The sequence below is a fragment of the Propithecus coquereli genome, unplaced genomic scaffold (genome assembly GCF_000956105.1).
Source record: "Propithecus coquereli isolate 6110/MARCELLA unplaced genomic scaffold, Pcoq_1.0 Scaffold42, whole genome shotgun sequence".
In the NCBI taxonomy this organism is placed as follows: Eukaryota; Metazoa; Chordata; class Mammalia; order Primates; family Indriidae; genus Propithecus; species Propithecus coquereli.
The window spans coordinates 9,857,995-9,871,408 of NW_012149952.1; positions in this window are offsets into that span (position 1 = coordinate 9,857,995).

Sequence of the window (13,414 nt, forward strand, 5' to 3'; positions counted from 1 at the left end):
TGTTGGAATTTGCCAAAGATTAGGCTATGTGAGCCAGGATCCCTGTCTTTTTGTGTGTTAATGTTTGTATCTCTTATCCATGAATCAGAATGTTAAAATGGGAATTTTTTGTCCCAAAATTGCTACTGAAAAATATGCATGGCAAATACTCATCAATCTAAATAGGAATACTAGATTATCTAATGGAGGACATGCTTAATACATTTCATTTCGAAACAGGTTCTGCAACTCCTAGCCCACTACCAGCCTCCATCCATCTATACAAGGGAAGATGAGAGTGATCAGGAAGGATAACTGATGAATGAGAAATACTTTGAAGATTGTCATAACACTGTGCATTTCTCTCCCTACTCCCCCAGTCTTCAAGCCAAATTAAAGGGGCTTCAAGAGAACTAAATACTTTGAGCCTGATATGTGTCCTCTGGAATTTGGACAACACTTGATATATACCCTTTGAAGTTGAGAAAGCCTAAAGGGCGGTGGCTGAGACATGCCTAAAACAATAAATTTAAAGACTGGCTGGAGTTGCCTATGACTGCAGCAGGAGCAATTTGCACTTCAAGAATTTGGTGGGGTTGGCCGGGCGCAGTGGCTCACGCCTGTAATCCTAGCACTCTGGGAGGCCGAGGCGGGCGGATTGTTTGAGCTCAGGAGTTCGAAACCAGCCTGAGCAAGAGCGAGACCCCGTCTTTACTAAAAATAGAAAGAAATTAATCGGACAACTAAAAATACATAGAAAAAATTAGCCGGGCATGGTGGTGCATACCTGTAGTCCCAGCTACTCGAGAGACTGAGGCAGAAGGATCACTCGAGCCCAGGAGTTTGAGGTTGCTGTGAGCTAGGATGATGCCACGGCACTCTAGCCTGGGCAACACAGTGAGACTCTGTCTCAAAAAAAAAAAAAAAAAAAGAATTTGGTGGGGCAAAAGTACAAAACGTTTACCATGGGTCAGAAAGGGCCCTAAGGATAGTATCCAGGCTTGAAGCTTCTTGAAAGGCCCCCACTGATGAGGCATGCATGTGTCAAAGTTATCCAAACTTTCAGAGTGTGGGTGGAGTGTACAGCCAGAGTTGAGAGCAGAGGGGAAGAACAGTAAGCAAAGAATAATTGTATTGTCAACAGAAACAGACAATAAGAAAGAAAAATGGTAAGAAAGAAATTTTTGGCCAAAAAATATGTAAAAAATACTCAACATCACTAATCATCAGAGAAATGCACATTAAAACCACAATGAGATACCATCTTACACTATTCCGAATGGCTATTATTAAAAACTCAAAAAACAGTAGATGTCGGTGAGGATGCAGAGAAAAGGGAACACTTATACATTGTTGGTAGCAATGTAAATTAGTATAACCTGTATGGAAAACAGTGTGGAGATTCTTCAAAGCACTAAAAATAAGGCTACCATTCAACCCAGCAATCCCACTACTGGGTATCTACCCAAAGGAAAAGAAATTATTCTACCAAAAAGATACCTACACTTGTATGTTCATTGCAGCACTATTCACAATAGCAAAGATTTGAAATCAACCTAAGTGTCCATCAACTGACAATTGAATAAAGAAAATGTAATATGTATAATTGTGTGTGTATGTATACATGTGTGTGTGTCTGTGTGTATATATATATATATATGTATATATATGAATACTACTCAACTATAAAAAAAGAATGAAATCATGTCTTTTACAGCAACATGGATAGAACCGGAGGCCATTATCTTGAGTGAAATAACTCAGAAACAGAAAGTCAAATACCACATTGTCACTTGTTAGTGGGAGTTAAATAATAAGTATACATGGCCATAGAGAATGGAATAATAGATACTGGAGACTCAGATGGACAGGAGGGGAGTGTGAGATAGGAAATTACCTAATGGGTACTACATACACTAATTGGGTGGGGGTTACACAAAAAGCTCAGACTTCACCACTGCACAATATATCCATGTGACAAATCTGCACATGTACCCCATAAATCTATAAAAATAAAGTTCAAAAAAAGAAAAAAAGAGACAGGAGTTTTGAGTTTGAGTTTAGACATCATCTTTGTGATTCAGTATTCCAATGATCATTTCACATGGATCAAAGGGGTCTCTGCTACCTTCTTTGTACATATTTAATATTTCCAAAGTATTTTCAAGAAGTTAGTGCTATTTTCATTGGACCTGGGATGCCTCACTAAAAGTAAGAATCAGAAAGCCTATGTTCTAATCCCAGTTCCATCGCTCAGTTGTATGAGACTTTAACTGCTTTGCCCCTTATTTTGTTCGCTACAAAACACAGATAATAACTGTTCTACCATCTCACTTGGTTGTGATGATGATGAAAGAGGCTATAGGATTATTTGTGTGAAAGATCTTTGAAAAAGAACCAAACACAAAATGTATTCCAAATCTATTTCTATGTAACGAGTACATACTAGTAATCTGGCACGGATAAGGGAAGAGGCAATGAAGCTCCAGTTTGTGTTCCAAGACAGGATCCCAGCCCCCGGTAATCTGTAAGGAAACAAAGATTATAAACTATAGCCGGTGCTCACCTGGAACAAAGCTCTGGGGAACTGCATAGTTTTTACTCTAGAACATCAAGGAAGGGTGGGACCTAGTGGGTAGAGATGCTACGTTTTACAACATTGGATAAATAACAAAAGTGTAAGGCACAAAAGTTCCTTATTTCTCACTTCAAAAGTTCCCAATTTCCCACTTCAAAGTATGGACTGGAACTCAAGGGTGTATTGGACCCTGCTGAAAGAAACTCATCCCTGGCCAAAGGAAGCAGCTCCTCGCCCCACCCTTGGTCTAATGAAACTTCCTCCTTTCCTGAGGGTGTTCCCTTTCTAGAGGAAGACAATTCCCTTCATACCCCACCTCTCATTCACAGTCGACCTGTAACCGGAATTAAGCCTCAGCATGTCTCATGGGGTTGGGCAAATGCAAAGTCAGTGTGGAACACACCAGAAGACTTGTGGAAATCTGTTAATTTATATGTACCAAACACCTGAGTATTGAGGATGCTCTACCAAGGATGATGGAGTTTGTCCTATGTTTGCTAGCTGAAGCATCAGGGCACACTTACATGGCTTTACTGATCTGATTAACTCAAATCTAGACTAGATGCTGAGACCCTAGAAATCCCCCAGCACGATGCAGAGGAAGGAATTCAAGGACTTTGAGAAAGAAGCAGGCTAGTGTAAATTTATCACCTGCGATTCACCTGCTCATCCCCTAATCATGAACCCTGACAGGCCAGATGACTTGAGACAAATTGGTGAGTTAAGCCCAAATATCTTTTTCGTTGCAAATAATGTAAAACTGTTAGGAGAGCACAAAAAACTCTCATATCCCCTTTACCCAAGTACATCTATTGTTAACATTTTACCTCATTTGCTTTATCATTTCACACACAATCTTTTTATATATGTTTATATATTTTTTGTTTATATATATATATATATATTCTGAACTTTTTGAGAATAAGTTACATACTTCTAAATCTAAGAATAAGCATATTCTGTTACATAACCATAGTACAGTTGTTAACTTCATTAATAAAATGTTTTGATCTAATTTAACTTTCATATTTCAATTTTTTCAATTGACCAATAACTTCCTTTATAGCACTTTTTTTCTCCTTTAGCACAGAATCCAGTCTAGGACCAGGTACTGCATTTAGTTATTATATGTCTTTAGTCTCCTTTAGTCTGCACCGTTCACACAGTTTTTTTCTTATGACATTGAGATTTTTGAAGAATACAATCTCCCTTCCTTTTGTTTTGATAGAGTGTTCCTCATTTGGAGTTGGTCTGATATTTCTGCACTCTGAGATGAATATTATTGCATTCCTGGCTAGAGAGCTACATAATTGATGCTGTGTCCTTCTTAGGGCATAATATTGAGAGGTACAGGATGTCTATCTGTCCCCTACCATGGGTGATGTTAATTTTGATCACCCAATCAAGTTCTTTTCTGATTTTTCCACCTTATAGTTATTATTTTTCTCTGGCAACTAATAAGCAGTCTGTGGAGAGACACTTCAAGAACAACGCAAATATTTTACTCTGCATCAAAATTTCCCCTTTGTTTCAGCATCAGTTGATGATCCCGCCTAAATCAATCTTTACTGGGATGACTGGAGAATGATGAGACTCAAGTCCCTTATCTTTTAAAGCAGGTTTGTTGGTTTATCCACTCTAAAAAGGGGTGCCGGTGTGACGTGCTGCAGTCGCAGTACGGTTGCTGATCTCAATGGGAAGGCTAAGAAAGCCTTGGATGACAAGGACTAGCTGGGGCACTAAACCAGCACAGACATGGGGATGGTGTGAGTTCTAGAACAGGCAGCAGGGCCCATACGATAACTAAGAATTATGCTTCACAGGGATCTTTGCATTGTGTAATTGAGCAGAGACCCTGCGACAGAAAAGAGCTGGGCAGCCTGCTGAGGTCCTTCTACAACTGACAAAACTCCTGGTTTAGTGAAGGAAGACCTGGCTTAATCTACCACAACAAACAGTCATGGCCTTGACTCAGTAAATGAAGGGGAAGCCCAGTTTCCTTGAGGAAGAACACCACATATGTATGCATTTTCCCCAGTAAACCTGCAGCCATTTTCCCTGGGGAAAGAGGAATATCTCCACAAAATTTAGAAATCAGTAGATCCTAGTTCTAAGTTTACACTAATTTCTGGACTGCCAGAATGCCGTGGCTGCCAGTCATAGACCTTCAGGATAGGGATTGACAAGATATAAATGCAATTTGGGGCCAGGTGTGGTGGCTCACACCTATAATCCCAGTGCTTTGGGAGGCCAAGGTGAGATGATCGCTTGAGCCCAGGAGTTTGAGACCAGCCTAGGCAACATAGTGAGAAAAGAAGGAAGGAAGGAAGGAAGGAAGGAAGGAAGGAAGGAAGGAAGGAAGGAAGGAAGAAAGAAGGAAGGAAAGAATGAAAGAAAGAAAGAAAGAAAGAGGAAAAGAAGAAAAATTAGCCAGGTGTGGTGGTGCATGCCTGTAGTCCCAGCTACTCAGGAGGCTGAGCCAGGAGGATCGCCTAAGTCCAGGAGTTCGAGGCTGCAGTGAACTACCATCGCACCACTGTGCTCCAGCCTGGGCGACAGAGCGAGACCCTGTCTCTTTTTAAAAAATGCAATTTTTACCCTAGTCAGTCTCACTATAGGTCTGATGAAACCACCAAACCCACTATAGTGGAAATATCTTCAGTTCCTGAGAGTATAAATGAAATGCATATACTCAGCAAATGACAGAATTTCTCCCTGGGCTCCTTAAGCCACAGAGACAGGGCTTTTAAGACTATTATGGAACAAAAGGGCCAAGCAGGATCTCTTGGAGCTCCTCCTCCCTAACAAAAAGCAACACTGCCTTCCTGGTAGAACTGCAGAAGTAAATGTCATAGGTGATGATGAAAGATGTAACAGTGATGACTTAATTCATACTTGACTAGTTTAAAAGGCAGGTGGGTTTCAAAGTAACCTCAGATGGTCATTCATTGTATGTCAACTTTAAATGTGGCTACTGTTCCAGATATGATCTTATAGGCACTTGGCAAGTAGCTATTGATCTAATGAAAGCATCTTATTTTCTCTACATATCAATGAAGGCACTAAGGTGAGGCAAGTGAAGCACTTGCCTGAGGCACAAAATTTAAGGGGGGGCCAAAAATCTCAATAACCAAGATAAATAATATTTTAATGCAATATTTCATAAAACTCTAATGCAAAAAATCTGTGATACACAAAATAGGAAAATTTCAAATAGAGACAGGACCAACAATAAACAGAGAACACCAGAAGGAGAACACCTCCGTTGCCTTGCCACAGTGTATGTCAACTCTTCAGCCACGTGCCACTAATTTCCCAGGAATCTTGATCACCTTTCCATCCCATAGGAAGGACATCATTATGCCAATCTACCATCGATGACATCATGTTGACCAAACCTGGAGAGCAAAAATTGGCAGGGAACCTAGAATCTATAAAATGGTTGCTAATTCTCTAGAACATATAGGAGCCTGCTAATAATGTAGGGATAAGGCAAAAAAGGAAGGTCAAGACAGCCTGAGTACAGCCATTTTGGCTGATACCAGACCCTAACCACCTTGAACAAGGAAGTTGCCAGCAAGTTCCCAGCCCGGGACGACCTGGGGATGGGTGAATTACAAAGCCTTACAAACTGTTTGCACTTACCTTTCTGTGACAACAGTTTATGATTCACTTTTATGGCTTGACCTCAAGACAATACTGGTCACATATGGCTGTTTCTTAACAGGGTTTTTGAACATTTAAAAGCGTTACCATTGCCCTGTCTGCCTCCTGCTCTAGAAAGGACCCCTACTCTGTCTGTGGAGTAGGATCTGTTTTCTATCTCTCTCTCAATAAACTTTCTGTCACTAGTTGGCTCGCTCTTGAATTCTTTTCAGTGTGAAGCCAAGAACCCATTTGGCAAGTTCAGAGGGCTTTCCTCCCTGCATTGGGGAATCCTGTGCATCACTAACACCTCAGTAAAGTTTCAGTGGGGCAACAGTGGGGGGATAGATGGGTCTAATTATCTGGGACATATTGGATGTCCTTTTCAAAGCGAATGAAATGTTGTTGTATCTTGGACTCCCCTACCATTTAGTGGACTTCAGTGGTTGTTGGGAGATAACATATATCACATTCGACTGGTTGCTTCTTTCCATTTACTGGGTGCCTTAAAAAACTTCCATCTTTGAGAGGGCCCAGACCAAGAGATGGTGCTCCAGCTGGTTCAGACTACAGTGAGCATGATTCTGCCACCTGGCCTTTATCATTCAATAAAGCCAATGGTACCCAAAACATTTGTGGCAGATTGGGATGTTGTGACAGTTTGTGGAAAGTTCATACTGGAGAATCACAGCAAGACCCTGGAGCTCTGAAACAAACCCATGTTCCCTTAGGGAGTTAACTTTTCTCCTTTAAAACCAATTTCTGTCTTGTTTTCAGTTTCTGGTAGAGATCGAATTTCTAACACAGAACTTCGAGTGGTCATGTAACCGAAACTGTCCATCATAAATTGGATGCTGAGAGCTACCTAACTATAAACTTAGTTGTGCCCTGAAGCATTTCCTCTTCAATGGAAGCTGAATAATTGGAATGTGGCCTGAGTAGATCTTGAAGGTAAAAGTCCCAGCATACCTACTCCTGTCACATAGTTATTCTTCCAATGACTCACACCTACAACTTCATGGGGAATTCAAGTTTTGTTTACAACTGGCTCTGCATAATATGCCTGCAACAGCCAGAAGTGAACTGTTCTAGCGTTATAGCACTGAGGGGTGTCCCTAAAGGAGAGTGGAGAAGTAAAATCCTTGCAGTGGGCAGAAGTTCAAGGAGTTCTGCTCCACTTTGCATACTTGGCCTTTAGGCCAATCTCTACACCAGAGGTCAGCAAACTTTTTCTCTAAAGGGCCAGATAAATATTTTCTGATTTGATGGTCACATACAATCAATCACTGTTGCAGCTGCTCAACTCTACCCTTGTAGTGTAAAAACAACATGGAAAGTATGTAAATATATGCGTGTAGCTGCGTTCCAATAAAATTTTATTTACAAAAACAGGCAACAAACTGGAGTTTCCCAACCTCTGATCTATAGGAATTCTTTGGCAGAAGCTGCTGGTTTGGTCAGATGGTTATGGATTTGGAAGAAGTACCAGTCCTGCACTGGTAACAAGGTTGATTTCTTAATTTGGGGTCCACAGAACTCCAAGTGGCCTGAAGAAAGAAGAATATAATATTATGTTAATAATACTGGTTTCTTTAATAATCTTATGTATTTTATACTTTGAACTTAAAAATATTACTCTGAGAAGAAGTCCATACGCTCCATCAGACCACTGAAGGCTTCATAAGATGAAAATGTTAAGAACTCCTCAGAATTGACCTAGAGAGTGACAATGTGATTTTTGTTTGTTTGTTTGTTTTTTTTAAGAGATAGGATTTTGCTTTGTCCGCTAGACTGGAGTGCCATGGTGGGATCATAGCTCACTGCAACCTTAAATTCTGAAGCTCAAGTGACCCTGCTGCCTCAGCCTCCAGAGTAGCTGGGACTACAGGCACACGCCACCACGCCTGGCCAATTTTTGTTTGTTTTTTGTAGAGATGAAATCTTGCTATATTGCCCAGGCTGGTCTCAAACTCTTGGCCTCAAGTGTTCCTTTCACCTTGGCCTCCCAAAGCACTGGGATTATAGGCGTGAGCCACTGTGCCCAGATGAGAGTGAGAGTTTTCGTGTTTCAAGTATAATGCTTCCCAAAAGTCCCCAGTCTCCATTGCAGAGGGATGGTACCAGCAGGATCAGGAAGAGCAAATCCAGAAATAGTTTCCATTCTAGTGAAGGCAAATTGCTACCTCATCCACAGTGGAAGGGCTCCAAACCAATAAACCTGCCACTAGATTATGGCTTGTCACCTCAAAGTATGATACTTTACAAGAGGATCAGAGTTTGTTGCTGCTTATGATAATTGGGTCGAAGTCCATGAAATTCACTTATCTTATCATGTACATCATTACAAGAGCAGCAGGCTTCATAGATTGTTGAAAAGGCTTACTGAAGACTCAGTCATGGTACCACCTGGGAAACTACCACCTTTCAAGGCAGGGATGCTGTGCTATAAAATGTGGAATTGCTCTGAACCAGTAAGCAGTACATACATATATAGTGCTATTTCTCTCATTGTCAGAATACATGGGTCTGGGGACCAAGAGGTGGAAAAGGTTCATGGCACCTCTCAATATTAAACCTAATGATCCATTGACAAAACTTTGGTTTCTTGAACTTGAAGCTTAGAAGTTGAAGACAGCAAACCCTGGTGGTAATGACAACTTCATCAGCATCAAAAGCCTTGGCAACAGATGACCAGATAATGGATGAGTATGGGTGAGACCACTTGATAATTGTATTAGTAAGATACATGCCTGGGAATTCTAAGAAATAATAGAGTGGGGGTTCAGTATAGGGGGAACTGGAGATTCCACAAGACTGGTTGGAAGCAAATCCAGAGACATGATGTGTGTGACCTATTCTAACCATATTGTGATTATTTAGACATGATAATGGCATTTTTGTCCATGAAATCTGTGACTTTTATAGTCATGTAACTAAAAGAACCACGACTTTTGTTTTACAATTTGTATAGCTGTTTTCATCTACTTTTGACACTTTGACTTCTTTCAGATGTCAACATTTTTCACCTCCCTGGGAACTTAGGTATGTGCTCTCCTATCCACGTTGTACCTACCATGACTTTGAAGAGCATGTCTCCTATGTTACTCCAGGCTGGTGTGGTCTAGGGGAGCATAAATTATGGTACAATTTTATACTTGGTTACATATATTCTTGCAGTGTTCACTCTACCAAGATTCTAAGTTATTTGAGGTCAGGGACTGTCTCTTACACCAGTGCTACTCAAAGTGTGGTCCGTGGACTGTTTGTTACAAGTCCATGCCTAGAGAAGTATAAAAATTAAGACTAAACTTTTTAAACTTTTATATAAACTTGAAAGGATAATCTAAAAACATTTTGGAATTTTCTATCCTCAGTGGTATTTTTTTTAAATTTCTAATAGTTCATTTTTATTGTATTTTAGAAAAGTATTGGTCAACTACAGATGGGAAATTTTTAGAAAGGTCCTTCACCACATATTTTGAGAAACACTTCTTTTTGTATCACTCTTTATTTAGATGTGAAGCTTTTTTAAAGTTTCACTTTGAGGCCAGTCTTTACAGTTTAATTAGAAAGACTGAAATACAAGTGACAATTTGGGCAAAATATTACCAGTGAAATAAGAGGCAGATAAGAAATAGAAAAGTAAATAATTAGTGTGTATTACCAGGAGCATTACAGATACCATTAGATATATCTTTTAGCTCAGTTTATTTCAGAAGATGGACAAATGATGACTTGTAACATATTTTGGTTGTAACACAAATTTTTTTTTCTTTACAAAGAAGAAAAAGGGATTCTATACTTCCATTTCGTCCACAAAAATAAATTTGGTTTTATGAAACCATAGGTTTTGATATATACAAGTTGACTTTTTTTTTTTTTTTGAGACAGAGTCTCACTCTTTTGCCCGGGCTAGAGTGAGTGCCGTGGCGTCGGCCTAGCTCACAGCAACCTCAAACTCCTGGGCTCAAGCGATCCTCCTGCCTCAGCCTCCCGAGTAGCTGGGACTACAGGCGTGCACCACCATGCCCGGCTAATTTTTCTATATATTTTTAGTTGTCCAATTAATTTCATTCTATTTTTAGTAGAGACGGGGTCTTGCTCTTGCTCAGGCTGGTTTCGAACTCCTGAGCTCAAACAATCCGCCTGCCTCGGCCTCCCAAAGAGCTAGGATTACAGGCGTGAGCCACCGTGCCCGGCCACAAGTTGACTTTGAAAGGCCTTTGTAAAGCACTTTTTCACTTCTGGATTTTAAAATACATACTTTTAAATCATCGACCTTCTACTAGTTTAACTTTTATTTTGCCTAGTATGGTGCTGGTTCTTACATGTACATCTGATATGTATTAAGATCGTCTTAATGTTGTATTTCAAGCATGTGGTCTAGAAAGAAAAAAATTCTAAAAACCGAGTTCTTTCACCCGAAAAATGAATAAAAATTATGTCTAATAACTAGACTATTAATTCATTTAACATGTGTTGGACACTTGTGTGCCAGGTATCCAAAGATACACCATGGTATGGAAATGTAATTTTAACTTTCTTGCAACAAGGAACCTTATTTTGTACCCTCTCAATAGCCAAGTAATATACTCTTTAAAAAGCTTTTATTTGTTTAATACCAGAAGTCTAGTTCGAATTGATAATTGTTGAAGAGTGAGCTATTCTGGTACACTGAAGATTCACCCATTTCCATATTATAATATTCTATAAGGAGAAAAAAATAGAAGATAAGACTATATGCTCATTACAATTACAAAAGAGTAAAACACACATATGAAATGGCCTAGAAGGCAGTAAAAATGGTAATAGCTGTGTTGGAATATGGCATTATGGGTTGTTTGTATTTCCTCTGTTCTTCAAACCTTTTATAATATATTGCTTTCATAATTTAAAAAAATAGGGGCAGTAGACATGAACAGACCTTTCACAAAAGAAGAAATTCAACTAGTAAGCAAACATAGAAGACCATTCGTGCTCGCTAGTAAAATAATAGATACTAAAACAACACTATGAAGATATACAACTATTGTGTACCCATAATAATTGAAAAGAAAAAACACTACGATACAATTTTTCACCTAATTTGCAACAATTTATTGTTAAAAATAATACTATAAGCTATAGTTTTGAGAATACAGGAGAACAAGCACTCTTATATGTGTAGGTGGCATTGGAAATGGGTTTAACCTTTGTTATTGGTTGAATTGTGGCCCCCTAAAAATTCATATATTGACGTCCTCACCCCCAGTACCTCAGAATGTGACCTTATATGAAAATAGAGTAATTGCAGATGTAATTATTTAAGTTAGGATGAGGTCTTACTGGAGTAGGATGAGTCCCTAATCCTATACAACTGGTGTCCTTATAAAAAGGGGATATTTGGAGACAGTCACACACACAGGGAGAACACCATGTGAAGATGAAGGCATATATGGAGATTATGCTTCTAGAAGCCAAGTAATGCCAAAGATTGCCAGCAAACTACCAGAAACTAGGAGAAAGGCAGGGGACAGATTCTTCCTCACAAGCCTCAGAAGGAACCAACCTTGCCAACACTTTGATTTTGGACTTCTAACCCCTAGAACTGGGAGACAATAAATTTATGTCATTTAAGCCACTCAGTTGGTGGTAGTTTGTTAAGGCAGCCCTTAGCAGATCAATGCAACCCTTATATACTGAAAATAGAAAAAAAAGCTGTATATATAATACAAGTATATGTGAAAATGTATAAAATAATGTAGTGAAATTGTTTTTTCTTTCTCTTTTACCATTTTATTTAATGTGCTTATTTTATTATTATAATGAAACAGTAATAAAATGTAAAAATAAACATAATTTTTTTTAATTCTCTTGCCAATCCATGGACCAGCAACTGAGAAATTCATCTATTTAGTCTCTAAGGGACATTTCAGCTCTGAAATTCTTGATTCTGCAAAACAGACAAGACAATAGAGTTTCTCTGTTGGTGTTTTAATATTCCTTGTAGGTTTTTAAAAAACCTTCCAAGGATACATGAATGAAATTCAATCAGAATCCTATTGATAAAAAGGACTCAAGTCAAATATGCGACAATGTGCTCTCCCTGACAGATGCTCTATCTGGCCTCTGCCTAAGCACTTATAATGATAGGGAGGTCACTGCTTTTCCAACTAGGCCAGACAATTGTTGCATAGCAATCATACCCAAAAGTCTTCAGTATTTTGAGCTGAATTCTGCTTCTCCTTGTTGCGTGCAAGGTTCCCTTTGAAACAACACGAAATGAACTTACTACCTGATTCACATGGTTCCCTTCAAAATAAACGAAGTCTTTTTTCTTCAGATCAAGTGCCTAACTCCTAAAAGTATTCCTTACATCATATTGTTTCCAGAGATTCTCTTTCCATACTTTCCTAGTCATTCTTGAGTCTATCAGTGTGCTTTAAAATATGGTGCAAAAATAAAGATTCTCCAGGTGTAAGCTGAACAAAGATTATTGTGGGACAGTTAATACCCCTGATCTAATGCAAATCTAAGCCCTCAAAATTATTATTGCCACTAAATACTATTCCAGGCCCTTTGTGTATATTATCTTATTTTGATCCTCTCAATCACTATGTACCTCTGTCTAAGTACTTACAAAAATATTAGTCATATTTTACAAATAACAAAACTGAGGCACAGAGAAGTAACGTAACTTGCCAACGGTCACTCAGGCCAAGCTGAGATCAGTCAAGTCTAAAGCCCCGTCTATTCACCAGCTGCCATATGCATTTGCCGAATTAGAGTTTAATAAATTCTTGTTGAATGAAGGAAGGATTTATATATTTAGACTTTTAGTAATTTGTTTTAGCCCTGTCCTAATCCTGGCACTTATGGAATTAGCAGTTAACTGAAGTCCCCACATAGTTTTCACATAAATAGACTTTAACCCTCATCCTAAACAGCCTTAGCCCTCATCTCTTTAACCTAATCGCACAAATGTACATTTCTCTTGATTCCATTTCATCTTGTTGCTTTGAGCTTATCATTACAGCCTGTGGAAATATTTCTGAATCTTGACTGTCACATCACTGCTCTCCTATCTTTGTGGCATCCACAAATCTAATAAGCACACCTTCTCCAATCATTCTTAAGTTTAAAAGAAGAGAGATAATGCTTTGCCTTAATTTTTTATGACATAAACTATTGCTTTTATAACTATACATTTTATTAATAAAATAGAAGTAATAA